Source organism: Balaenoptera acutorostrata, chromosome X (genome assembly GCF_949987535.1).
Source record: "Balaenoptera acutorostrata chromosome X, mBalAcu1.1, whole genome shotgun sequence".
In the NCBI taxonomy this organism is placed as follows: Eukaryota; Metazoa; Chordata; class Mammalia; order Artiodactyla; family Balaenopteridae; genus Balaenoptera; species Balaenoptera acutorostrata.
In genome coordinates, this window is record NC_080085.1 from 78389913 (window position 1) to 78417791 (window position 27879).

The following is a 27879-nucleotide window of genomic DNA, read 5'->3' on the forward strand; positions in this document are numbered from 1 at the left end:
ACACATCTGTTCTTGCATGATGTCTATTTTTTCCATTAGAACTCTTAACACTTAATACTAGTTATTTTAAAGTTTCTATTTTATAATTACTATCTCTGTGTCATGTCGGAATCTTCTGATAAATGTATTGTTCTGGTATTTTTATATTTCTTTTAATGTTTTGTTGAAAACTAAACATGTTTGTTGGGTAACAGGAACTGAGGTAAATAGGTCTTCATTGTAAGGAGTTATGATAATCTGGCTAGGAATAGCTGTGTATTTAATGTTTGTTGTAGCTGTAGTTTCCAGAGGCTTCAAATTTATGTTGATGAAATAAATTTTATATTTTAAGGCAAGACAAGAAAACTTAAACTTAAAATTCTCTCTCTTCTTTATTTGGGCCTTCTTCCCTCCCTAATGTGCTGTGTGCCTCTGCATTACACATTAACCAGAGCTCGTCAAAGATGGGGATGACTGCTCAACCATCAAAATCAATGTTTTTTCTTTCTTCTAACACTAACAATGTAAACTCTTAAAAGAATAGCATTATTTCCCAACTCTTTAGGGGTCCATAGTGACTTGCTGCTCACTCTGTACATACTTAACTGCACTGTGTGTCATTGGTGAACTTTATGTAAAATATCAGTATGTCATTTTGATGTATGATCCTTTGTCTTGAAAATGTATATGAATTTGCCTTTGACTTCTAACACGTGGAAAAGTTCTCAGGGCTTTCTGAGAATCTGTTTCCCAGGTTATAATGCTCAGTTTGGCTCAAATAAAATTCCCATATTTTTATTAACTTGACTGTTAATTGAATTTTCATTGGAAATGCAGTGTCCTTTTTTTGGTCTCCTTTCTTGGCTTTATGGCTTTTCTATTTGCTGCTACTCAGGGAGAAACTATGCCTTGCAGTATTATAAGCTAAAATATACCATTACAATATACTATTATAACAACCTGCTGTTGTAGTAATATAATGTGGGGAAAGAGAATTGCTCTATAATATGCTAATTAATTCTCCATTACCATGTCTGTGTTTTGGGACTGCAGCCTTTCCAAATGTTTCTTTCCATCTTCCAGTGGTTTAGCCATTTCCCCCTGATTCCTACTTCCTTCAAAATGTATTTACTAGAAGTCCTGTCCTCTGTTAAATGTTTTTGTTTGTTTGTTTGTTTTTGTTTTTTTCCTTAGGTAAGACTGGTGTTTCTAAAAGCTGTACAGTGGAAAGGAATTCCTTTCTCCAAATAGGATGAAGTTTCAGAACCACTGTTTAAAGAAGTTCTCCACCCTGGAGAGTAACCTTTTTTTTATAGAGATTTCTCTCTGGGCATCTTTCACAATATTTACTTGTCCTGTCTCCATGGTAGGGCAACAGGGGATCTTTATTGTTTCCCTGTTTATAAAAACTGTTGTGTTAACTGGATGGTAAAGTGAGGGGGGTCCCTCTAAGGGACCAAGGGCATCAGAAGCTTTTTACTCTCATGCTAGGCCACACCAGCCTCCAGCAATTTATGAAAAGTACCATTTAAGAGTTCCTACCAATTCATGGCTCCACTAGCTTCTGCTGTAGATAAACAGATCTCAGTAGCTGTATTTTCTCTGGAAACACCTGTCTCTCCATATTTTGGAGTGCAGCTTTGCCTGAATTTTCTCTGAAATGTACAAAGTAACTGATTTCATTTTTTCTAGTTTTTCTTTTTTTTTTCTGTTGAAAGGACAGCTTTGACAACTCACAAGTTCTTTTCATATTAGAGCTGAAACAAGAAGACCCCTGACTTTGCTAAGATTGTGGTGATAAGGGTCATCACCTACTTGGAATATTCTTTCTAAAGTGAAAATTTAGCATTGATTATTTTTTACCATTAATTTTAATATTTAACTTATGTAATATAAAATTATTTTTATATTATAACCATTATCAATGAGGATAATATTAGGGTCCCTGGACAGTTCCAGATCCCAGAATGTTTCAAGATATCAACAGTGTAGGTAACGGGAAGTGGGACAGAACATTTCCAGAACTCCAGGAAAGTTAAAAAAAAAAGAAAGACAGAAAAAAAAACTATCCAACAAATGAGCAAAAATACTTCTTTTTTTTTTTTAAATAAATTTATTTATTTATTTATTTATTTATGACTGTGTTGAGTCTTCGTTTCTGTGCGAGGGCTTTTCTCTAGTTGTGGCAAGTGGGGGCCACTCTTCATCGCGGTGCGCGGGCCTCTCACTGTCGCGGCCTCTCTTGTTGCGGAGCACAGGCTCCAGACGCGCAGGCTCAGTAGTTGTGGCTCACGGGCCTAGTTGCTCCGCGGCATGTGGGATCTTCCCGGACCGGGACACGAACCCGTGTCCCCTGCATTGGCAGGCGGATTCCCAACCACTGCGCCACCAGGGAAGCCCAAAAATACTTCTTGATGATACATGTTATATCAGTTTTTTTTTTTCCTTTTGATGTAGAACAATGTATATTTTCAGGTTATCAACTGAGTCTTTAAATACTGCAATTACATTTTTGGTTTATAGTTATGGCATTGACTATAATAGAATTCTTTTTTGGTGTGAAATAGTCAATTTTATTTATCATTATTTTTAATTTAAGTATTGTTGATTTACAATATTGTATTAGTTTAAAGTGTGCAACATAGTGGTTCAACATTTTTATAGATTATATTCCATTTAAGGTTATTAAAAATCAATGTCTATATTTCCCTGTTCTGTGCAATATATCCTGTTGCTTATCTAATCTTAACATAGTAGTTTCTATCTCTTTCTTTTTTTAATTTTTAATTTAATTTTTAGTTTATACTGGAGTATAGTTGATTTACAATGTTGTGTTAGTTTCAGGTATACAGCAAAGGGATTCAGTTATGCAGATACATATATCCATTCTTTTTCAGATTCTTTTCCCATATAGGTTATTACAGAATATTGTTTAGAGTTCCCTGTGGTATATACTAGGTCCTTGCTGATTATCTGTTTTATATATAGTAGTGTGTATATGTTAATCCCAAACTCCTAATTTATCCTTCCCCACCACCTTTCCCCTTTGGTAACCATAAGTTTCTGCCCTAAGTTTGTGAGTCTGTTTCTGTTTTGTAAATAAGTTCGTTTGTATCATTCTTTTTTTTTAGATTCTGCATATAAGGGATATCATATAATATTTGTCTTTCTCTGTCTGACTCACTTCACTTAGTATGATAATCTCCAGGTCCATCCATGTTGCTGCAAATGGCATTATTTCATTCTTTTTATGGCTGAGTAATATTCTATTGCATATATGTACCACATCTTCTTTATCCATTCCTCTGTCAATGGACATTTAGGTTGCTTCCATGTCTTGGCTATTGTAAATAGTGCTGCAATGAGCATTGGGGTGAATGTATCTTTTTGAATCATGGTTTTCTCCAGATTTATGCCCAGGAGTGGGATTGTTGGATCATACTGTAGTTCTAATTTTAGTTTTTTATGAAACCTCCATATTCTTTTCCATAGTGGTTTTCCCAAGTTAAATTCCCACCAACAGTGTAGGAGGGTTCCCTTTTCTCCACACCCTCTCCAGCATTTATTATTTGTAGACATTTTCATGATGGCCATTCTGACCAGTGTGAGGTGATACCTTATTTTAGTTTGATTTGCATTTCCTTAATACTTAGCAATGTCAAGCATATTTTCACAGGCTTTTTGGCCATCTGTATGTCTTCTTTGGAGAATGTCTATTTAGATCTTCCCCCCATTTTTTTGTTGGGTTGTTTGGTTTTTTTGACATTGAGCTGCATGAGCTGTTTGTATATTTTAGAAATTAATCCCATGTCGGTTGCTTCACTTGCAAATATTTTCTCCCATTCTGTGGGTTGTGCTTTTGTTCTGTTTATGGTTTTTTTGCAAAAGCTTTTAGGTTTTGTGAAAAAGCTTTTAAGTTTAATAAGGTCCCATTTGTTTTTGGTTTTATTTTCGTTACTCTTGGATGTGGATCCAAAAAGACATTGTGATTTATATCAGAGTGTTCTGCTTATGTTTTCCTCTAAGAGTTTTACAGTATCCAGTGATAATATTCAGTGTTCATCTTTCTATGTGGCTAATTTTGCTAAGCATAATGTTCTCTAGGTCCATCCACATTTTTCCAATAAGCAGAGTTTCAGTCGTTTTTATGACTGAGTAATATTGCATTGTATGTATATACTGCATCATCTTTATAAATTTATCTGTTGATGGACACTCTGGTTGCTTCCATATCTTGGCTATAGTAAATAATACTGCTATGAATATTGGGGTGCATGTTTATTTTCAAATTAGTGTTTTTGTTTTCCTTGGATATATATCCAGGAGTGGAATTTCTGGGTCATATGGTAGTTCTATTTTAGTTTTGTGGAAACTCCATGATGTTTTCCACAGTGGTTGCACCAATTTACATTCCCAAAAAGAGTGTACAAAGATTCCTTTTCCTCCACATCCTTGGCAACATTTATTTGTAGACTTCTTGATAATAGCCATTCTGAGAGGTGTGATGTGATATCTCATTGTGGTTTTGATTTGCATTTCTCTAATCATTAGCACTTTGAGCATCTTTTCATGTGCTTGTCAGCCATCTGTCTTCTTTGGAAAAATGTCTCTTAGGTGTTCTACCCATTTTTAACTTTAGTGGTTTGTTTTTATGATACTGAGTTGTATGAAGTGTTTATGTATTTTGTATATTAACCCCTTATCAGCCATTTCAAATATTTTATCCCACTGAGTAGGTTTTTTTGTTTTGTTGATGGTTTCCTTTGTTGTGCAAAAGCTTTTAAGTTTAATTAGATCCAGATGGTTTATTTTAGATTTATTTATTTTTCCTTAGCAGACAAATTCAAAGAAATATTGGTACAATTTACATTGAAGAGTTTTCTATGTTTTCTTCTAGGAGCGTTATGGTTTTGGGTATTACATTTAGGTCTTTAAACAATTTTGAGTTTATTTTTGAATATGGTGTGAAGAAATGTTTTAATCTCATTCTTTTACATAAAGCTGTCCACTTTTCAACAGCACCACTTGTTGAAGAGACTGTTTTTTTCTACATTGTATATTCTCCATTGTATATTTTTGTGTCCCTTGTTGTAGATTGGACATAAGTGTGTGTTTGTTTATTTCTGGGCTCTCTGTTCTGTTCCGTTAATCTATGTGTCTGTTTTTGTGCCAGTACCATGCTGTTTTGATAACTGTAACTTTGTAGTATAGTCTGAAGTCTGGTAGAGTGATATCTTCAGCTTTATTTTTCTTTCCACAAGATTGCTTTGTCACTTTGGGGTCTTTTGTGGGTCCATACAAATTTTAGGATTATTTGTTCTAGTTCTGTGAAAAATGTCATGGATATTTTGATAAGGATTGCATTAAATCTGTAGATTGCTTTGGATAGTATGGCCATTTAAACAATATCAATTCTTCCAATCCAAGAGCATTGGCTATCTTTCCATTTCTTTGTATCATCTTCAATTTCCTTCATCAATGTTTTATAACTTTCAGAGTATAGTTCTTTCACCTCCTTGGTTATGTTTATTCTAAAATATTTTATTATATTTGTTGTGACTGTAAATGGGTTTGTTTCCTTTCTCTTTCTGATAGTTCATTACTAGTGTATGGAAAAGCAACAGATTTCTGTATGTTAATCTTGTATCCTGCAACTTTGATGAATTCATTTTGTAGTTCTAATAGCTTTCTGATGGTGAATTTAGGGATTTCTCTATAGAGTATCATGTCATCTGCAAATAGTGCCAGTTTTATTTCTTCCCTTTCAATTTGGATGATATATATATATTTTTGGTCTGATTGTTGTGACTACGGCTTCCAATATTATATTAAATAGAAGTGGTGAGAGATTGCATCCTTATCTTTTTCCTGATCTTAGAGGAAAAGTTTTCAGCTTTTTATCATTAAGTATGATGTTAGCTGTGGGTTTGTCAGAAATGGCCTTTATCATGTTGAAATACATTCTTTCTATATCAACTTTGGTGAGAATTTTTATGATAAAATGATGCTGAATTATATCAAATGCTTTTGCAGCCTCTATTGATGTGATCATGTGATTTTTTATCCTTCCTTTTGTTAATGTGATATATCACATTGTTTGATTTATGAATCAAATCAATGATTTGTGATTTGTGAACCATCCTTGCATCCATGGAATAAATCACACTTGATCATAGATCACACTTTTTATATATTGTTCATCTTGATTTGCTGACATTTTGTTGAGGATATGTGCATTATATTCATCAAAGATATGGGCCTGTAATTTTCTTTTTTAGCAGTGCCTTTGTCTGGTTTTAGTATCAGGGTAATGGTGGACTCAAAGAATGAATTTGAGAGTGTTCATACTCTTCAACTTTTTGGAGTAGTTTGTGAAGGATGGTATTAGCTTTTCATTATATATTTGGTAAAATTTCCAATTGAAATTTGGAAAGTCCATCCAGTCATGGACTTTTGTTTGTTGAGAGATTTTTTGTTGTTGTTGTTACATATTCAATTTCACTATGAGTGACTAGTCTGTTTAGATTATTTGTCTCTTCTTGATTAAGTCTGGAAGGTTGTGTGTTTCTAGAAATTTGTCCATTTCTTCTAGTTTGTCCAACTTTTGGCATACACCTAATCATACTATTCTCTTATGATTCTTTTTGTATCTCTCGTATTGGTTAGTATTTTTCCTCTTTCGTGTCTTATTTTATTTATTTGTGTACACTTTTTTTATTATTAGCCTGGCTTAAGGTTTATCAATCTTGTATATCTTTTAAAAAAACCACCTCTTGGTTTCATTGTTCTTTTCTACTGTCTTTTAATCTCTATTTTATTTATTTCCTCTTTGATTTTATTATGTCATTCCTTCTTCTGACTTCAGGCTTTGTTTGTTCTTCTTTATCTGATTCAGTTAGATGGATGTTTAGGTTATTTGAGATTTTTCTTCTTTCTTGAGGTAGGCTTGTATTGCTATAAACTTCCCTCTTAGAACTGTTCTTACTGCACCCCATAGATTTTGGAAAGTTTTGTATCCATTTTCATTTGTACCAAGGTATTTTATGATTTCCTCTTTGACCAATTGTTTTTTAGGAAACATGTTGTTTAGTCTCCATGTGTTTGTTTGTTATTTTTCCATTTTTCTTTCTGTACTTGATTTCTAGTTTCATATCTTTGTGTTTGGAAAAAAAAAGTTTGATATAATTTCTATCTTCTCAAATTTGTTGAGACTTGTTTTGTGGCCTAGCACATGATCTACCCAGGAAAATGTTCCCTGTGTTCTTAAAAGAATTTGTATTCTGCTGTTTTTGTACGGAATATCCTTTAGATATCTATTAAGTCCAACTGTCATTCAAGACCACTGTTGTCTTTTTGATTTTCTGTCAATTGATGTAAGTGTGGTGTTAAAGTCCCCTACTATTTTGTCTGATATAAGTATTCCTACTTATCAGTACTCCCACTTTCTTGTCACTTCCATTTTCATAAAATATTTTTTTTCATCCCCTCACTTTCAGTCTGTGTCTATCACTTTAATGTTAGTATCTTGCAAGCAGCATATAGAGGGGTCTTGTTTATTTCTTTATCCAATCAGCCATCCTATGTGTTCTGATTGGTGCATTTAGTCCATTGCCATTTAGAGTATTTATTGATAAGTATGTACTTACTGCCATTTTATTACTTGTTTTCCGGTTGTTTTTGTAGTTCTTGTCTGTTCATTTCTTTTTCTTTTTGTTTCTTCCATTGTACTCTGATTATTTTTCATTATAGGTATGGTTGTGCCCCTTTATCTCTAGTTTTTGTTTATCTGTTGTAGGTTTTGGAATTGTGGTTACCATGGGGCTCATATACCATGGGGTTGACCTATAACTTTACATACTTGTTTTAAACTGGTAGTCATTTAAGTCCAAACACATTCTAAATGATCTACATTTTTTTTACTCCCATTCCTCATATTTTGTGATTTTTATGTCATATTTTACATCTTCATGTTTATCCCCTCACTTTTTATTGTACTTATAGTTTATTTTACAATATTTTGTCTTTTACTCTTTGTAAAAGTTTATTTAAGTAGTTGATCCTTAGCCTTTACCATATATTTGCCTTTAATAGTGGAAGTTTTCCTTTTCTATAGACACTTGTTTCTTGTTATAGCCTTTTCTTTTCTATTTAGAGAAGATCCTTTAACATTTGGGAGGGGGTAGTTTTAGTATTGATGAACTCTTTTAGTTTCTGCTTTCCTGAGAAGTTCTTTATCTCTCCTTCCAATCTAAAAATTAATCTTGCTGGGTAGAGTATCCTGGGTTGCAGATTTTTTCCTTTCAGCACTTTGAATATATCATTCCACTCCCTTCTGGCTTTCAACATTTCTACAGAAAAATCAACTAATAATCTTATGGGTGTTCCTTTGTATATGGATCTTTGTTTTTCCGTTGCTGACTTTGGAATTCTCTTTATCTTTTACTTTTGCCATTTTAATTATGATGTGTCTTTGTTTGAAGCTTTTTTGGGTTCATCTTTTTTGGGACCCTCTGAGCTTCCTGCACCTGGATATCTGTTTCCTTCTTCAGGTTTGGGAAGTTTCCAGACATAATTTCATCAAGTACATTTTTGACTCCCTCATTTTTCTCTTCTCCATCTGGGACCTCTATAATACAAGTGTTGATAAACTTCATGTTATCCCAGAGATCTCTTAAACTGTTCTCATTTTATTATTATTATTATTTTTTCTTTTTGCTGTTCTGATTAGCTGATTTCCATTACTCTATCTTCCAGATCACTTATCTGTTCTGCTATTAATTACTTCTAGTGTGCTTTTCATTAAAATCGTAACTTAACATATGTAGATTAAAAAGTTATTGGTGGTTAATTTGATATTTCTTATTACCTGCCAAATAACAGAAGACTGAGGGTGATATAAATATGTTAGTTATATATATGATGGATACAAAGAAAAAGCAGAGTAAAAAGCATGTTACTCTTTAGTAATATGTCTATTGTATTTCTTGTTATGTTTTATGCATGATAGGTACTACAGAAATATTTCAGTGAACATATGATAAGAAGTAAAGAAAGAATTATGAATTGATTTGCATGTTTTTAACCCAAGTTTGAACATCACAATCTTCATGCTTCCGTTAAGATGCTAGAATTGCTGATCCCTGAGCAGACAACAGAGAATAATAGAGAAAAATAGAATGCTATTTAGGATAGGAAAATGAATCAATTCAAATACTGGCTTCTTTTAGATACTGTTTCCATCAATCAAATTTCTTCTTTTTTCCTACAATGTATAGGTATGTAAACATTGGGGTGGAACTTCACTTATAGCTATTTGTCAATTTGGTCACCATAGAGGGTCCAAAAAAGCACCATCATAATTTTTACAATTATTTATTTGTTTGTACTTTTTAGTACACCACAAATTATAAAGGTACAGAGGCAGTCTAAACAGCATTTTCTCTTTCCATTTCCAAGAATTTGCAAATCATTATGATAAAAAAAATACTCCAAATATGATGATGACTAATGCTCTCAACTCTGTAGAAGATAGTGTGCCTTCTAAAGTTTGATTAAATTCTACGTTCTTTTGTGAGCATTGGAAATCATCTCAGAATGACTGCCAAAAATAGATTTCAGCCTTAACGTTGCTAGCTCATTATCAGAAGGCAGACAACTCATTGCGTAGATGTTTATCTTGATTAGATTAAGTGACACATTAATTGTTACATTTTTCATGTGGTAAGAATAGTGCATAATTCCATCAATTGTCTCCTAAGGTAGTGTCATCAAGAGCACATAACACAAAAATGTCTTTAGATTGTTCAGTTTTAGCACATCATATAGTAAAGATCACATCCAGTCACAAATAATTGCTTTTATATATGCCCCCATAACCTTGTGTCAATTTTTTGCATGAGCGTGGCACCGTTAATTTACTGCAGTGAGAGTCTTTTGCAACAATGCATATTCTTTGTGAAATGTGAGCCTGGAGTTAAATTTAATGCAGGTATAAATAAAAATAGGGTTTTATGGCATCTTGGCAATTGAAGGCATCTTCTAAATGATTAAGTATGCTCATAGACTTGTCAAAGGTTGGGGAAATATAAAAGATGAAAGAAAAAAATAAGGCCAGAAAAAGGAGGGCTTTGTTATTAAAATCAAAATTAAAAAGATATATTCACAGAGAAAAAATAACATAATAGTAAAAAGCAAGAAAATGTACCTTCTCACTCATTATGTAGTAATTACCAAGCGTGTTATATTTCTTGCTTTGTCTTAAGAGCAAACTAAATAAAAGACAATATTAAGATTGGCTTTAAAATGCAGGGTTGAGAGCTCTCAGAGCTGAGTGTTTGAGCATCAGAACAAATGCAATGTCTAAAGAGCTAACTTCAAATTAAGTAAAGTCTAGCTCAGAACATTCTCATATTTAATTTAAAGGCATTCTCACTATGGTGAATATTATATACATAAAAATATATCCAGCATAACTGATAAAATGATACCCATGAGCAAAGGCAGAAATGCTGAAAATGGTTTGTTTTACATGAATAATCAATAACCATAAAATAATTCAAACCAAATAGTTCTGTCCACCAAGAGGTATCATCGTACAAAATCAAGAAGCAGGGACATATTTAACCAACCCTACTTTACATTTTTAAACCTGACCTACCACTGTTCAGGGTAATCCCATTTCACAAAATTTACAAATCTATCCCCTTTGAGGCTCTTGTGGAAATTGCATCTTGCTCTGCCTGTTGCTTGACAGATTTGCTGGTGCTAAAACTTCATGTACTTCTTTAGTCTCCTGGGGTCCTTCCTTCTGTTATTTTCAAAACTGTAAAATTCAAGTTTATGAAAAATTTAAAAAATAACTCAACCTCTCTTTGGGTGTGACAGATCTTAAAAGAAAGCCTAAATTTTAAATTGCTTTCATGATATTTCAATGCAGGAAATCTTGGCATTTACTACTGATGGTCAACAGCAAGGGGGACCTAGATTACTGCAGCTTTAAAATGTTTCTAGAGCAGAAGTTACATTGTTTAAAAAATAACACAAATTTCAGAGCTTTGACTAACCAACATTACAGAAATTAGGACATGAATCTAAGATTCTTCTCTCATGCTTACTGGATTGTAAGTTTATAACAGTAAATATATCCATTAAAATTTGAAAGCTAAACTTCAATTATCCTTATTTTAGAAAAAAAAAGTATTTTTACCACACAAAATAAAGCAAATAATGTAGCAATGATTTGAACAAAACAAGATATTTGTAAATAGCCAATATATTTTAGAGAAAAAGACATTAATTTGCAGAGTGCTTTTTGATCAAGTAATTCCCTTTGATCCACATTTTACTTTTCAATTTTAAATATAATGCAAAATTATTAATAAAATTTCTATTTTGTCATGATTCATACCGTGTTCCATTTTAGACAGAATTCTTAGTAAATATATTGACAAGACCTGCCATGGTTTACAGTATTTTTTAATATAATCTATGACTTGAACCACATTTATCTTTTGTTTACCTCAATGCTCTCAATCTATGCTACTTATTTTTCCTCTTTTAAATTTTTGTTTCTCTTTCTTGAGGTCTTGCATTTAAAATAAAATCTGAAAATATTATTTCTGGACAAGATTACAGAAAGAACCTTGAAAGTATTTAGTCAGTAAAGATATCCAATTGATAATTTGGCAATAGAGTCCAATTTGTCAATAAAAATGCTTATATTTATGAGATGTTGGCCATAATTATATTGGTTATTGTTTAATTTACTAAGTTTGAAACAGATACATCATTGCTTATATTATCTGCCATTATTTTTTATAAACAATTTAAATAGGGACTTTGATTTCATAATAAATAGCATTGAGAAATATTACACTTACAGAAGACTTCAAATAATGTTTCATCATGTAAACCTAAATCTAAAGGGAACTGAGGATAATCTATTTTTCTGGACTTTTAATCAAGGTCCATAATAATTCATTGATACCAGCTCAGGTATATTTCTGGCCAAGTCCCTCTACATTCCTGAAACTGACTTCTAATTGCATGACTTGGTGCCCTAGAGTTTAAAGGTTCAGGAAGGAAATTGGTAACATTCTCCCTAAGCTTTCAAAACATAAATGTGTATATTGCATAAATCCATCACTGAAACTGGATAGGTTTATGGTAAAATAAATTGCAGTGCCTCGGTTATAAAGAAGAACATAGAATTCATTGTGCCAGTCTCTTTTTCTTTCTCCAGTAGCTAAGGTTTGCAAACGCACTTTTATAAGAAAATTTTAATAAAGGATTTCTTGTGACAACCTTATAAAAGTCAATTAGCATTGTGAACAACTTACTACATTTACTTGAATGGAATGATGATCACTTGCAACAGGATTAGTTGTATGGGGGTTGACTGAGAACCATGCAAGACTGGTAGTATTAGCTAGCTTATGTAAACATCTTAGCATGGAGATAAGGGTATTACCTGAATATTCAATCAAACTGCACTTTTTGGATTTCCTGCAGTTTTGCCTTCTGTGCAGAGTTTCATTCAAAGAAGTATATACACTTGTAATGCATTTTAAATACAAAACTGCTTATTACTGAGTTGTTAAAAATAAAATTTTTAATATCTTAGAACAAATAATGACTTACTCATTTCCTTGGAAACTGGGTGCCCCAGATAATTATTCAATGGGCTTATAGAAATTATCTAGGATTTATTAATTGAAACAGGGTAATTCAACAGGGACAAATACTCCCCCAAAGATTTTTATGATTGCTACATTTATCTAATTATAAATTTTATAAAGTTTGCTTTGCTATCTTTCTAAGGACTTATAAAATTTAATTTCAATCTTTCAAATGCATAGAAAAGCTAGTTTCCCGTACAATGCATTATTAGGGATGTTAAGAAAGTTGGCTCAGAATATGGCTCAATTACCCACCCTCTATATGATTGTTATTAATTCACTCTTTTGATTTAAGACATTGCAAAAATTCTGCTCTCTATAGCATCTGTGAGGGTTATTATATGATACCTTTATTATATTTATATTTTATTTTTTAAGTAATATATTTTTATAATCACTCTGTAAGTTTAGCTTGCATAAGAAGGAATTATCCTCAGGTAATAGAAAAAGGTATTAAACAGTATGTTTATTGGGCAGATAAAAGAAAATAAGAAGCGTTGGTGCCTTATTGTCTGGTGGGGAAAGAGCAAGCATAGGTTGTTAGTATGGATATACTCGGGTAAGGTGATTGGCAAAATACAATGAGGGCTTGGAGATATCAAATAAAACTTGTATCTACTTAATAATATAGTCTCAGTCTGATTTCTTGAAATAAAATTCATGTTCCTTAGTTCTTTAACATACTTGGAGAGCAGAAAGATCTGTCATTAGTGTTAATTGGCTATTTTGTAATTCTATCTACAAGGTAGACTTCAGTTTACCAAGTACAAAGCGGTATGGTGTGAAATTCTGTACTGGCAGAAGTTACTTTTTCAATTATCTCCATTCGTGGAATCTTAACCACACAAGTAATCTTACTTGAAAGATCATTTAACTGTAAGCCATAAGAAACTGTCAGATGAATTTGGTTAAAAATGTCAAAATCATATGATAGTCTTAAGAGTTGACTTTTAATTACATTAAGGGGTCATAATGTCATGCAAACTTTCTAACCTCCCATCCCACAGCTCTTTAAAATAGAGACGATTTAGACTGAGAATACAAGGGAAAATTAGAGACCATTATGTTTCTAACCTGGCATTAAATCTTTCACTCCTTAGTGATTTTAAATTTTTATGTTCATTGAAACAAATAGTTAAATATTTTATCACTTAAAATACATGAAAATATTTTATCAAAGTTTAGTGAATAATTAATCCCTCAAAATGAAAATTAAAGGAGATGAATATGTTTTTCTGCTGAGGGGATTAATCCCCTATCCCTTACCATAACCCAAAATTTTGACGTGAGTTTAAAGCAAAGTGTGAAAACATAAAAAAAGGAGAAAATAAATTCATGTTTGTTAGACATCAAAGTGGAGATGATATAATTTATACCCCCTGAAAAACAATAACTTGAAAAATATTCGTTGTATTAAAAATTAAAATTACTTGCTATTAGAAATAAAACAAAGTTATAAACAAAATAAGTATTTAGGAACATTTTTTGCTAAAAAATACAACAATCAAATAAAAATAAATGTATAGAGAATATAAAGAATACAAAAATAAAAGTAATAGTCAAATATACATGCAATGTTCAATCTCATTAGGAATTAATGTAATAAAAATTAAAATGAGAATAACAGTGTTTTCCTTTATGAAACTGTCATATGATGGATTTATTCTTGTGAAATAGGCTTTTTTAGGTAAAAAGTCAAATATTGGAAATTTCACATAGGTAAAATAATAATAATGATAACAATTATTATTATGATTTGACAAATTATTATATCTAGTGTTGGGAAATGGGTAGGAAAATAGGCAATATTATACCTGGTTGGTGAGATTACAAAATTAGAATTTTTTTTTTTACTGAGGGACAAATAATAAATTAATACAAAAATTCTGAAAACTGGATGTATGTTTTGATATATCATGCTCCAGTAATACATTGTAAGCAAATTATCAGATACATGAAAAATATTTATATACTAGAATATATATTACAAGATTATACACAATTTCAACACTATGAGCATTCACAAATGTCCAAGAATACATGAATTAATGAATAAATTGTGGCACAAGAAGGAAATTCTGTTCATTTCCTAAAAACTATGTAGCATGGTTATATTTATAGACATGGAAAGTTGCTGATCTTACATAGTTAAATAAAGAGGCAACACACAATAAGTACACTATGACCACTATAACAAGTCACACGCACACACACACACACACACACACACACAGATGTATTGAAAGGAATTCACCAAAGTTGTTTTAGTAGTTATTGTGATCCTTGTGGAGAATATAAATATAGATTACTCCCTTTTTTGTATTTTACTCTTCCTTTTCCTAGAATTTCAAATATAAATATAAATTAGTATATAATTAGAAAGACATAAGAAATGATTTAGCATTCATAATCTTGGAATTCAGAATTCCTTGGAATTTTATATACATCTTTTATTTTGCCACGAATACCTTCTCTTATTTCTTCAGTGTTCCAAGTAGCACATCTTTCATTTAATGGTATGAAAACAGAAATATTTTTTCACTCATTTTGTTGTCAGACATGTCTACGAAATTCAATGACAAGTGACATTTGTTCATAGCACCTTGTTTTAGTTCAGGATTATTAAATAATATTCTCTTCCCTGATATGTGGTAAAAAATTGCTTTTTTAATCTTTGTCAGAGTAAATACTTAATTATTACATCTTCTATTCAGCAGAATTCCCCATTTTTCTCCAAAAATGATAAAATCTTTATATATTAAAATTATTCCAAAATATATTTTCATGTATAAATATATTTCAGCTAGAAGACAGATTGCAAAATTATTAGCTAAAACTCATTATTAAAAATAATAACTTTCATACTGCTTTCAGGGAGCATACAGGGAGATGGTGTGGTTTCCTAGACTGAAGTTCGTGGTGAAATGAAGATCTAGTTACTTGCAAAGAACAAATTATTTTGCTTTATTAAAAAATATGTAAGAAATTATGCGGAGGAAGAGGAGATTGGCAAAGACAATAATAAAATAATTCATGCTGGATCTTTAATGGTTTTGATGATGGAATGAATAATAGGTTTCTTTGTCAATAGTGTATTGTTCAGGATAATAATAAAATAAGCCTTTGTTTGAGTTCATGTAACTTGATGCTGTAGAAGGGGATTGAACATGATGAAGGTTAAAAAGTTCTTGGGATCACTAAATATTAAATATATACACATATCCTTAAAGATACCAATATATTGTCCTGAAGACATAATCTTATGCATACCCTGTGGCTGTTGCCTTCCTTGGGGTATTTGGGAATAGATTTATAATAATTAGATAGCAAAATACTCATAAAGATGTTGTAATGTGGAACTCTGTAAGTGCAAGTATAATTCAATAATTGTTACTTTAGATTGAGAGAAGCTGGCAAAGAGGTTATCTAACTGATTTAATTATTTAAAAATTTTGGATAACTTTAGATGCATATGCAGTTGTAAGAAACAACACAGAGATCTCATGTACCATATACATAGTTTCACACAGTGGCAAAATATATCAAAACCAGAATATTGATATTGACACAGCCAAACTGCAGAACAGTTCTCTAAAGGGTCAGTGTAACTCCCTCCCCAATCACTAATCCTTGGCAACCACTAATCTGTTCTTCATTTTTGAACATTTTTTTCACCTCAAGAATGTTATGTAAATTGAATCATATGATATGTAATATTTTGAGATAGGCTTTTTCTCACTTAAAATAATTCCCTGAGGATTCACTTAAATTTCTGTGTGTATCAAGTTTCTTCATTGTATTGCTGACTAGTATTTTATGATACAGAAGTACCACAGTTTCTTTAGCCATTCACTTATTGAAGGGCATCTGGGTTATTTCCAATTTGGGGCTATTAGATATAAAGCTGATGTGAACATAATATGTACAGGTTTTTGTTTAAACAGGTCTTTTCATATCTCTGGGTTAAATGCTCTATCTCTGGGTTGGATGGTTTTATCTCTGGGTTGCATACTTAGTTTTATAAGAAACTGCCTAACTGTTTTCCTGAGTTACTGTACCATTTCATTTTACATTCCGATCAGCAATATATGAGCATTACAATTTCTACACATATTCACTAGCATTTAGTGTTGTCACTATTTTTTAATTTACTCATTTTTATAAGTGTGTAGAGATAGCTCATTGTGATTTTAATTTTAATTTTCCTAATGATTAATAATGTTGAACATCTTTTTGTGTTCTTATTTGTCATTTAAATATCTTTGGTGAAATGTCAGTTATTTTGCCCATTTTTTAAATTGGATTTTTAAATTGTTGAGTTTTGAGAGCTTGTTTTATATTATGAATACAATTTCTTTATTGGAAATGTAATTTGCAAATATTTTCTCTCAGTCTTTTCTTTCAACTTTTCTTTTCACCTTATTAATGGGTCTTTTTTAGAAAAAAAACTTTTAAATTTTGTTAAAGTCCAATTTGTCAACTTTTCTTTTTGTAGATTGTGACTCGGTGTCATGCCTAAGAAGTATTTGCTTAGCCCTAGATTCTGAACACTTTCTTCCAGGATTTTTTCTGTAAGTTTTATAGTTTTCAGTGTTTTATAGTTTTAAATTTTACATATAAACCTTTGATCCATTTTAAGCTAATTGTAGTATAAGGTATGGCATGTAAGTTGAGGTTGATGGTTTTTGTTTTTGTTTTGTTTATACAGAGGCATACCCAATTTTCCCAGAACCATTTGTAGAAAGGTTCTTCCTTCTTCCACTGAATTCCTTTTCCATCTTCTAAAAAATCAGTAAGCCATATTTGTATGGGGCGAATAATGGGGTCTTTATTCTATTGTATTGATCAATATGTTTCTCTGTCAATACCACCCTTTCTTTATTACCATAGCTATGCATTAGGCCTTACTACTTAAAGTTATTCCTCTCAGGTTATTCTTCTTTGTCAAAACTGTTTTATCAATTTTAGGGTTTGTGTCTTTCCTGATAAATTTTAGTATAACATTATTTATGTCTACAAAAAACTTGCTGGAATTTTGATAGGATATACATTAAACACTATAGCTCAATTTTGGGACAATTAACATCTTTACAATATTGAGTCTTCAAAACCATAGATATGTATGGCTTTCCATTTATTTAGATCTTTGGTCAAAAGAACGAAAAAGTGTACATAATGAAAAGGAAGAAATAAAACTATGTTTTCTGATCTGTATGTTTTTTAATTGCTGTTTTGTGTCTTACTGCAGTATCTAGAATTTCCAGCATTATGCTGCATAAAAGTAGTGAGAGTGAACATCTTTGTCTTATTCCTAATTTTAGTGGTAAAGCATTCTGTCTTTCATCATTAAGCATAATTTTAGCCATATAATTTTTTTGATAGATGCTATTTATCAAGTTGAGAAAGATCCACTCTATTTATCACATGGTGAGACTTTTTAGTATGAATATTACTGGGTTTTGTCAAATGCTTTTCTGCTTTAATTGATATGATCAAAGGATTTTTCTTCTTTAGCTTGTTAATACTGTGGATTTCATTGATTTTTTTTAAAAATTTTGATATTTAACTTTTGTATATCTGGATTCCCACTTCGTCATTGAATATAGTTATTCTGACTTTTTGTTCAATTGGATTTGATAATATTTTATTGAGATTTTGCATCTAAGTACATGAGAGATACCGGCCTATAATTTTCTTTTTTTGTGTGGCCATTTTTTGGTTTTGGTATTGGTATACTAGATTCTCAGGGTGATTTGGGAAGTGTTCTCTTCTATTTTCTAAAACAGATTATGTAGGATTGGTGGTTAAACATTTGGGAAATTTTTCCAATGAAGCCATTTGGGCGTTGATATTTCTTTTTCTGGAGATTGGTAACTATGAACTGAATTTCCTTAATAGTTATAAGGCTATTGAAGTTATTTATTTTATAGTGAGAGTATTGCAGTAATTTTTGGTTACTGAGGAATTGATATATTTCTTCTAAGGTGACAAATTAATGAACAGAAAGGTTTTCATAGTATTGCTTTATTATCTTTTTAATTAACTGTACATTTTGAAGGAATGCCCCCTGCTTCATTTCTGATATTAGCAAGTTCGGCCAAAAGCAATCCTGAATAAAGGTATTTAGTGAGTAAACAAATAGCTATGATTATTGATTTGTCATAACCAAATATATATATAGCTACTGTTTTTACTTAGTAGATTCCATGGCATTATATAAAAATATATAATTTTACAGTGAAAAATCAATGAATAAATATTTTGCTTTTCAGAATCTGTCAAACTAATGAATCCACACAATATAAACCTGCATTCAATATGTCTATGTGTTCTAAGATTACTACTGATTCTTCATGATGGATAAGAATAAGCACATTATTGTGTATTTCACAATTACTAGATTCTTTGTCATGAATGATAGAAACTAAATTTGAATGTCTTAATTTTGAAATGTATAATCTGAGATTTATAACACTCTCATTTTGAATTTTTAGCCAAATATTGTACTGAATATCCTGGAAGAATAGAGTAACTACAGAGCATTGTTATTCAATGTCAAGGGCAAGGGGAATTCCAGAGTATTTGTGTCTAAGTCATTATTAAAAAACTGATTTACTTCCATGGCTTACCTCAGTATCTTGGCAAGTATGGTCCACAATATTGTGAATTTAAGGTTTCATGTCAAAATAAATCTGACATCTCTATGTCAGAATCAATAAAACCTCCCCAAATGAAAAAGCCCAGGCCCAGATGGTTTCAATGGTCAATTTTACCAAACATTTAATGAAGAATTAATGACAGTTATTTTCAAACTTTTCCAAAAATATAGGAGGATGGAACACTCTCAAACTCATTTTACAAGGCCAGCATTACACTGACATCAAAACCAGAATAAAACTACAAGAAAAGAAAACTACACACCAATATCCCAGATGAATATAGTTAAAAATATTCTGTATAAAATGTTATTGAATCAAACTAAACATTAAAAGGATCATACACAAATTATCCCTTAGATTCAAGGATGGTTCAACATACACAAATCAATAAATGTGACACACCGCATTAATAGACTGTAAGATAACTTATATGATAATTTCAAATGATGCAGAAAAAGCAATTGGCAAATTATATGCTTTCATGATTAAACTTCTCAACAAACTGAGTATAGAAGCACGAGCTGCAACATAATAAATTCCATATATAGAAGCCCACAGCCAATATCATACTCAACAGTAAAAAGTTGAAAGCTTTTCATCTAAGATCAGAAACAAGAAAGTTACCTACTCTCATCACTCCTATTCAGCATAGAAATGAAGGTTCTATCCAGAGCAATGAGGCATGAATAAATAAATAAATGGCATCTAAATTGGAAAGAAAAAGTAAATTTGTCTCTGTTTCCCATGACTTATTATATTTAGAAAATCCTAACAAATTCAGTAAAGTTGCAGAATACAAAATCAACCTATATAAACAGTTGCATTTCTCCACACTTACAATGAACTATCTGAAAAAGAAATAAAGAAAACAAGGCATTCACAACAGCATCAAAAACAATAAAATATTTAGGAATAAATTTCACCAAGGAGTTAAAAGATCTGTACATTGAAAACTGTGCCTTTGAAGAATGAAATTGAAGATGATAGAAATAAATGGAAAGATATCCAGTGTTCTTGGATAGAAAGAATTAATATTGTTTAAATATATATACTACCCAAAGCCATCTATAGATTCAATGCAATACCTATGAAAATTGTAATGACTTTCCACTGAAATAAATTTAAAAATACTAGGATTCATAGAAAATTACAAAAGACCACAAATAGTCAAAGCATTCCTGAGAAAGAATAAAGTTGGAGGCATCACACTTCCTGCTTTAAAGCTATGTTATAAAGGTATACTAATCAAAACAGTATGGTACTGGCATAAAAATTGACACATGGACTAATAGAACAAAATCAAGATCCCATAAATAAATCCTTTTGCGTATAGTCAAATAATACTTGACAAGGGAGCCAACAATATTTAACTGGGGAAAGGATAGTCTCTCCATTAATTGGTGATGGGGAAATGTATATTCACTTGAAGAATAATGAAACTTGACCCCTATTTTACACCTCTCACAAAAATTCAGTTGAAATGAATTAAACAGTTAAACATAAGACCCAAAACCGTAAGACTCCTAGAAGAAAACAAAGGAAAAAAAAATCCTTGACATTGCTCTTGGCAATGATCTTTGGATATGACATCAAAAGCAATGGCAATGAAAGCAAAAGTAAACAACTGATAAGATTACATCAATTAAAAAGCTTCTGCATCACAAAAGAAATAAACAACAAAATAAAAAAGCAACCTATGGAATGGGAGAATATATTTGTAAACCATATATCTTATAAGGGGTTAATATCCAAAATATTTAATGAACATATACAACTTAATAGCAGTAACAAAAAAAGCAATAATAATCCAATTATAAATGGGCAGATATTCTGAAAAAAACATTTCTTCAGAGAGAAATGGTAAAAAGGTATATAAAAAGATGCTCAATAGGACTAATCATCAGGGAAGTGAAGATCAAAACCATAATATCACCTCACACCTCTTAGCATGGCTATCATCAAAAAGACAAGAGATAACATGTGTTGGCAATGATGTGGAGAAAAGGAAACCCTTGTGCATATTTGGTGGAAAAGTAAATTGGTAAAACCCGTTAAAAACAAAACAGACCCAAAATGGATTCACTTATCTTAAACCTCACGTCAGCAAATCAAGACTTATTCACAGTTTTGGCCTTTTCCAGATATGTAAACTTAATCCAGTCAATCAGGAATCACCTGATCAGCACTAGTTAGGTAATCTGCCTGATCGACTCCCGCTATCCCCTAAAGGAAAGTTACCTTGCCATAACAATTCTGCTTTTTTTCCTTTTTGCTCCCATTCCCTTCTGCCTGTAAAAGTTTTTCATTTTGTACAGCTCCTCAGAGCTCCTTCCTGTCTGCTAGATTGAAGACTAGCAGATTCATCAGACTACCTGATTCATGAATCATTGCATAAAGCCAATAAAATATTTTTTTTAATTGAAGTGAAATTGACTTACAAAACCATATTAGTTTCAGGTGTATGACATAGTGATTTGATATGTTTATACATTACAAAATGATCACCCCCATAATTCTAGTTATCATCTGTCACCATACAAAGTTATTATTATTGACTATATTTCCTATGCTGTACACCAATAAAGTCTTTAAAATTTACTCTGTTGAATTTTGTCTTTTAACAAGCCACTGTGGAAAACAGTATGGGGGTTTCTCAAAGAAGCTAAAAATAGGATTACCATATGATGCAGCAATTCCACTTCTGGGTATATATTCAATGGATACAAATTCACTATGTTGGAGAGATGCCTGCACCCTTATGTTCACTGCAGCACTATTTACAATAGCCGAGGTATGGAAACAGCCTAAGTGTCTATCAACAGATGAATGGTTAAAGAAAATGTGACATAAATGGAATACTATTCAGTCATAAAAAAGAGGAAAATTCTGTCATTTGTGACAACATTGATGCTGAAAGCTCAGCCTCTGTACACTGATGCCAAATCAAATCTCTGAGACAGAGTTTTGGGTGAAATAGAAAAGAATAGTTTTATTGCTTTGCCAGGCAAATGGGGGCACAGTGGGCTCCTGCCCTCGAAAACTATGTGTCCCTTGAGTGGAACCAGGATCCTGCTCCAAGGCTGTACTATTGTTTCTTGACTGTTCCTCCCTTGACCCTGCATCCCTTCCCTTCCTGGATTAGCAACAGTTCGAATCTGCCTTTTGGAACTCAGGGAAGGTCATGGAGGCTGAACAGAAAGGCTCCTTGTGCCCAGGAGCCCCTACAGGGTCCTACTGAGTTTCAATCCCCCCCTTTTTCTTTGATACTCCTCAATCTTGAGGTGAACAGATGTCGGACAAGAATAAAGAATGATCACTTTAGATAGAGATGTTATCCATAAGCTTGGCAGAGAAACTCGGTTTTAGGGAGACTCAGTTTTAACCCCCACTTCGGTTTTATCTTTCCCCAAATCTTTCAGGGAACAGAGCAATGACAGTTCTGTCTAATTCCTGCTGAAGTGGAGCATAGTCCTGCCTAAATTTGGGGGAAAGGATAGTGAATTAAAAATATTTGAGTTCCAAGTCCTGGATCTGAGTCTTATATAATTAAGATCTCAACCACTTGGTCTGCTGCTTTAGTGGAACAGACCCAGTTAGAGGTAAGAGAAGTAACAAATGGAACTTTAGTAGACAGAATAGATCTCATTTCCTTAAGAATTCAGGGGAATAAGTCTGAAATCCAGTCTGGAACTGGCACTTCAGAGAGACTTGTTGTAGTAAGTTGTTTCCAAACCATTCCCTGTAAGGTGAAAACCCACCAAGGCAATCCTGAAGACGCAGAAAGAGGAAGCTGACCATATATATCCAGCAGTTAGAATAATTGAAAGAATCAGTATATGAATAGGCCCATTGTAAAAAGGTATTTTCTATGGTGTTATGAGGAAAGGCCAGGAATATAAGAATAGATAGAAATAAAGCTCTCATAACACCCCTCCTTCTCAAACTCTTCCAAAAAATTGCAGAGGAAGGAACACTCCCAAACTCATTCTATGAGGCCACCATCACCCTGATACCAAAACCAGACAAAAATACTACAAAAAAAGAAAATTACAGACCAATATCACTGATGAATATAGATGCAAAAATCCTTAACAAAATACTAGCTAACAGAATTCAATAACACATTAAAAGGATCATACACCACGATCAAGTGGGATTTATCTCAGGGATGCAAGGATTCTTCAATATATGCAAATCAATCAATGTGATACACCATATTAACAAATTGAAGAATAAAAACCATATGATCATCTCAATAGATGCAGAAAAAGCTTTTGACAAAATTCAACACCCATTTATGATAAAAACTCTCCAGAAAGTGGGCATACAGGGAACCTACCTCAACATAATAAAGGCCATATATGACAAACCCACAGCAAACACCATTCTCAACGGTGAAAAACTGAAAGCATTTCCTCTAAGATCAGGAACGAGACAAGGATGTCCATTCTCACCACTATTATTCAACATAGTTCTGGAAGTCTTAGCCATGGCAATCAGAGAAGAAAAGGAAATAAAAGGAATCCAAGTTGGAAAAGGAGAAGTAAAACTGTCACTGTTTGCAGATGACATGATACTATACATAGAGAATCCTAAAACTGCCACCAGAAAACTACTAGAGCTAATTAATGAATTTGGTAAAGTTGCAGGATACAAAATTAATGAACAGAAATCTCTTGCATTCCTACACACTAATGATGAAAAATCTGAAAGAGAAATTATGGAAACACTCCCATTTACCATTGCAACAAAAAGAATAAAATACCTAGGAATAAACCTACCTAGGGAGACAAAAGACCTGTATGCAGAAAACTATAAGACACTGATGACAGAAGTTAAAGATGATACCAACAGATAGAGAGATATACCATGTTCTTGGATTGGAAGAATCAATATTGTGAAAATGACTATACTACCCAAAGCAATCTACAGATTCAATGCAATCCCTATCAAATTACCAATGGCATTTTTTACGGAACTAGAACAAATCATCTTAAAATTTGTATGGAGACACAAAAGACCTCGAATAGCCAAAGCAGTCTTGAGGGAAAAAAACGGAGCTGGAGGAATCAGACTCCCTGACTTCAGACTATACTACAAAGCTAGAGTAATCAAGACAATATGGTACTGGCACAAAAACAGAAACATAGATCAATGGAACAAGATAGAAAGCCCAGAGATAAACCCACACACCTATGGTCAACTAATCTATGACAAAGGAGGCAAAGATGTACAATGGAGAAAAGACAGTCTCTTCAATAAGTGGTGCTAGGAAAACTGGAGAGCTACATGTAAAAGTATGAAATTAGAATACTCCCTAACACCATACACAAAAACAAACTCAAAATGGATTAGAGACCTAAATGTAAGACTGGACACTATAAAACTCTCAGAGGAAAACATAGGAAGAACACTCTTTGACATAAATCACAGCAAGATCTTTTTTGATCCACCTCCTAGAGTAATGCAAAGAAAAACAAAAATAAACAAATGGGACCTAATGAAACTTCAAAGCTTTTGCACAGCAAAGGAAACCATAAACAAGACGAAAAGACAACCCTCAGAATGGGAGAAAATATTTGCAAACGAATCAACGGACAAAGGATTAATCTCCAAAATATATAAACAGCTCATTCAGCTCAATATTAAAGAAACAAACACCCCAATCCAAAAATGGGCAGAAGACCTAAATAGACATTTCTCCAAAGAAGACATAGAGACGGCCACGAAGCACATGAAAAGATGCTCAGCATCACTAATTATTAGAGAAATGCAAATCAAAACTACAATGAGGTATCACCTCACACCAGTTAGAATAGGCATCATCAGAAAATCTACAAACAACAAATGCTGGAGAGGGTGTGGAGAAAAGGGAACCCTCTTGCACTGTTGGTGGGAATGTAAATTGATACAGCCACTATGGAGAACAATATGGAGGTTCCTTAAAAAACTAAAAATAGAATTACCATATGACCCAGCAATCCCACTACTGGGCATATACCCAGAGAAAACCGTAATTCAAAAAGACACATGCACCCGAATGTTCATTGCAGCACTATTTACAATAGCCAGGTCATGGAAGCAACCTAAATGCCCATCGACAGACAAATGGATAAAGAAGGTGTGGTACATATATACAATGGAATATTACTCAGCCATAAAAAGGAACGAAATTGAGTCCTTTGTTGAGACGTGGATGGATCTAGAAACTGTCATACAGAGTGAAGTAAGTCAGAAAGAGAAAAACAAATATCGTATATTAACGCATGTATGTGGAACCTAGAAAAATGATACAGATGAACCGAGTTGCAGGGCAGAAGTTGAGACACAGATGTAGAGAACAAATGTATGGACACCAAGGGGGGAAGACTACGGTGGGTTGGGGATGCTGGTGTGCTGAATTGGGCGATTGGGATTGACATGTATACACTGATGTGTATAAAATTGATGACTGATTAAAATAAATAAATTAATTAATTAGAAAAAAAAAGAGGGCTTCCATTAACCATTTTCATACTTTCATCTTGGTGAGTATAGGGATCACTTCTCCTTTTCTCCATTCTTTTTTTCTACCCACCCCATCCATAGATTGCCACTTTTTTCATTCTTATAAAATCTTATCATTTACTAAAGAAAATCCAGTTATTTTTGTGATACATTCACAAACCCATCCTACTAAGATAACCTCATCTAGCCACTCTCTTCTACCTACCAAACCATGCAGCGTGCAAAGCAAAACTACCCTCAGCCCTCGGTGCACTTGCGTTTGCCAGTCCTCTCCACCTAACAAGCCTCTCTTCATTTTCTAGACCTTTGTCATTTTACTTCCTCCATGAAGTGTCTGGGACGGTCTCTTTCTGGCTCCCGTGGCCTCCTGGACATGCCCCCTCTGTTGCTATAATCACCCTGTAAAAAAAAGAAAAAAGAAAAAAGAAATAAAGCTCTCATTTTTCCTTAAGATCTCCCAGTGGGTGAGATGCCCACTTCCCGAGGTCTGTTCAGCTGCTGTCGGCAGGCTCAGTTGGTCGGTCTCAGATAATCTTTTTACTCTAGTGTGATATATCCACAGTTTAACTCCATCCAGCTTTAAGGAGGTGTGAGTAGTAAGGAGGATGTCGTATGGTCCCTACCATTTTTCCTCCAGGTGTTGCTCAGTTTCTTGTTCTTTCCAAACTTTCATCAGCACCCGGTCTCCTGCTTTGAAGGGATGCAAGGGAGCTTCCAGGTGAGGGGGAGACCTGTGGGACACAAACTTATGCATAGCAGTTAACAATTGATTAACCTGTTGTACATACTGTTTATTTTATTTATTTATTTTACTTCCTGTGTTAGAAATATTTCTCTTCTTTGTTTACTCTTAGGAGCAAAGTGTGGTCTCCTGTACATAATTTCATAAAGACTCAATCCTAGCTCGTTTCTAGGGGCCACCGTATACGAAGGAGAGCAATTGGCAAAAGCTTTTTCCATTTTAGATGAGTTTCTTGGCATAGGTTGGCGAGAGTTTTCTTTAGCCTGTGATTCATCTTCTCAGCCTTTCCCGTAGATTGGGGTCTCCATGCTGAGTGAAGTTCCCATTTTATACCTAAAGCTTTATTTTACTGTTAGTGCTATTTCTACAATGAAAGCATATCCATTGTTGTTCTGAATAGTTAGAGGGAAGGCCATACCTAGGAATAATGTCCTTAAGAAGGGCTTTTGTCACTTCCGATGCTTTTTCCGTTCTGGCTGGGAAGGCCTCTCCTCAACCTTGATCCAGGTGTAATCCTCATAAATCTTAGGAAAAATCTCGTTGGAGAAGGTGGGGGAATTTTTGAATCCTTGTGCCATCTCGAGTCTGGCATAGCTCAGAAAATTCAAGTGTACAACAATACAGGAATGCGTCTGAAATCACATCCACAGTGGTCACCTAGTTTTACCATAATTACTCCTTTTTGACTTTTAAATGCATTCCCCTCTTCACTGTCAAAGCAGATGTACAATGTATGTCTGAAAGGCCACAAAACAGGCCGCTTTTTAAAGTTAAACCATGTATAGGCCAGAGTGACTTCCCTGTACCTCAATACATGCAGATTTCTTTTTTCATTTCCACTTCTGATTGCAAGTCTTTCAACAGAAGACATCAATGATCAAAATATCTGTCCCTTGGTGCTGGGGTGATTCAGCTGTTTGCCCCAGGTGTAGATCATGTCCCTCGGTGCTAGGTCTTCTTTGTGTTTGCCTTGTCGATCCACTTTGCAGGAAAACTGATCAGGTATCATGAACAAGCTCAGAGGTATGTTAATGAGGATATGCTTTATAAGTGATACATTTTATCATTTATACCCAATTGTCACATGAGCATTGTACTCGTGTTTTTAGCAATAGACCTAAAACAAGCAGCGATACATCATGAGTAATTACACTCTGATAACTCCTCTAGGAAATTTTCCTTTCCTCCTAAACATCAGGGCAAAATTGTGGCTAATACAATGACTTTCATAAATACACACTTCAATTAACAGAACTAGAATTTCATATCTATTGAAACATAATCCTTTTCTTTAAAATTACCCTCATCTTCATAA

General features: G+C 33.0%; 1 pseudogene; it reads right to left on the minus strand.

Moving 5' to 3' along the window:
* LOC103006527 (survival motor neuron protein-like) overlaps positions 1–27142 on the minus strand; it is a 48201-nt pseudogene extending 21059 nt beyond the window's left edge.
* Between the last annotated feature and the right edge of the window lie 737 nt (positions 27143–27879).